This window comes from Giraffa tippelskirchi, chromosome 8, assembly GCF_054371585.1.
Source record: "Giraffa tippelskirchi isolate mGirTip1 chromosome 8, T2T-mGirTip1v1.2.pri, whole genome shotgun sequence".
Taxonomy (NCBI): Eukaryota; Metazoa; Chordata; class Mammalia; order Artiodactyla; family Giraffidae; genus Giraffa; species Giraffa tippelskirchi.
In genome coordinates, this window is record NC_137282.1 from 40,925,445 (window position 1) to 40,927,632 (window position 2,188).

Sequence of the window (2,188 nt, forward strand, 5' to 3'; positions counted from 1 at the left end):
GGGGATAAGCAGCAAGAGTGCTTGACTAGGACTAGTCACTTTTGAGAAGAAAACAGAGGGAATTTGTAATGAAAGAAATAAATGTGGCCATTTTTCTCCAGCTGCCTTGTCAATTCAGAGTAGCTTAAATTCTCCACAGTATTCCACTTAAAAGTACAATGACTGATTTGTTTTTTATTCATCATCATATGACTGAATTCAGATGTTTCCTCTTTTCTTTTCATTTCTCCTATGTTGCTGCCTCTAATTTCTGCTCCACTGCTGCCTAGCACACCAGCTCAATGGTGTTTATGCATGATTAATTTGACAGAAAAAAAAATGTGACACTATGATCTACTGTATTGTATTTTGTGAATGAGGCTAATAGTGATTTCCTTTTATATTGGAGTCATATGAGTACAATGAGCTAATCTGCTGTCAAAAGCTCTACCACTAAGCTATACCCCCAAGTGAGCTAATCTTAACACTGAAATTTTTATTTTGCATATATATATATGTATATATATATATGGTGGTGGTTTAGTCGCTAAGTCATGTCTGAATTTTGCAACCCCGTGGACTGTAGCCCTCCAGGCTCCTTTGTCCATGGTATTCTCCAGGCAAGAATACTGGAGTGGGTTACCATTTCCTTCTCTAGAGGTTCTTCCCGACCCAGGGATTGAACCTGGGTCTCCTGCATTGCAGGCAGATTCTTTACCAACTGAGACACATGGGAAGCCAATCCTGTGTATATATATATATAACTAAAAATTAGGGGAAAAAAGATAAAAATAATTCCAGGACCACAGATGGTTTGCCTATTGCCATATCCCACTTAATAAAACTAAGGGCCAAGTTAACTGATTAGTTTTGCTTGTCTTCAAATCATATTAGTTGAATCAAAGGGTGTATAATCTGTACACTATAATTTAATTTCACAAACTTCTGTGAAATTCATCCATGGTTTCTACGTAACTCTTTGTTTTCATTTGCTGTGTGGTAATCTATCCTTGAAACATATCACACTGTATTAAAAGATTGTCTTTTAAAAGTAATAGCCACAATCTTTACATCCATTTTGGGTTTACAAATACTGAGAATGTAGCACAGAGACTGCCCATGTACTCTATTGCTCTCAAACTGTCCCCTGTTGTTAACACCTTGTATCAGGATGGTACACTAGCTGCAACTGATGAAGAAATATTGCTATGTTATTATTGACTGAAATCCATACTTTATATTAGGGTTCACTCCTTTATTTTACATTCTACAGGTTTTGACAAAATATAATGTATCCACCATTGCATCCTGTATCCACCATTACATTATCACACAGAAGAGATTAACTCTCCTAAAAATCCTCTGGGCTCCTATTCATCCCTTGCTTCCTCTCTCCAGACCCCTGCCAAATACTCATCTTTTTTATTCTCTCTAGTGTTGCCCTTTCAGAATATGGTTGAAATATAGTTAAATTATAGTTGGATAACATAGTATATATATTATGCAAAATGGATAACATATACTATGTTATATAGTTGAAGTAATACACCATGTAGCCTTTTCAAACTCACTTTTTTTTTTTTTTAATTTTCAGTAGACATTTAAGTTTCCTCCATGTATTTTTGTGGCTTAATAGCTCATTCTTTTCTTTTACTAAATAATGCTCCATTGTATGCATATATCAGAGCTTCATTGTATGACTGTTTCACAGCTTACCTGTTCACCCCTTTAAAGGTATATTCGTTGTTTCCATTTTGAACAAATTATGAATAAATCTGCCATAAATATCCATGTGGAAGTTTTTGTATAGATATGAATTTTCAACTTAGCTAGGTAAATAGCTAGCATAGGATTATTGGTTCATATGATAAGACCATGTTTAGCTTGTAAGAACTAACCAAACAGTCTTCCAGAGTGAGGGTACCATTTGAATTTTATAAAAAATGAACAAGAATTCTTGCTTCATCATAAACTGACCAGCATGTGATGTTGTCAGTTGTTTTGAATTTTCACCATTGTAATAGGCATGTAGTGGTATCTCACTGCTGTGTAATTTGTAATCCCTTAGTGGCATATGGTGCTGAACATATTTGCATATACTTAATTTCCGTCTTTATACATCTTCTTGATGAGATATCAAATCAAATATTATTCCTACTTAAGTATATACATTTTTTTAAATATGAGTTCCATATGTATTTTGGACACA

At 34.4% G+C, this 2,188-nt stretch overlaps 1 non-coding gene across 1 annotated transcript; it reads right to left on the reverse strand.

Annotated features, from left to right (window-relative positions):
- Positions 1-643: 643 nt before the first annotated feature.
- TRNAC-GCA (transfer RNA cysteine (anticodon GCA)) lies at positions 644-715 on the reverse strand. Its single transcript has one exon. It is a non-coding gene; the product is annotated as a tRNA-Cys (tRNA).
- Positions 716-2,188: the final 1,473 nt, after the last annotated feature.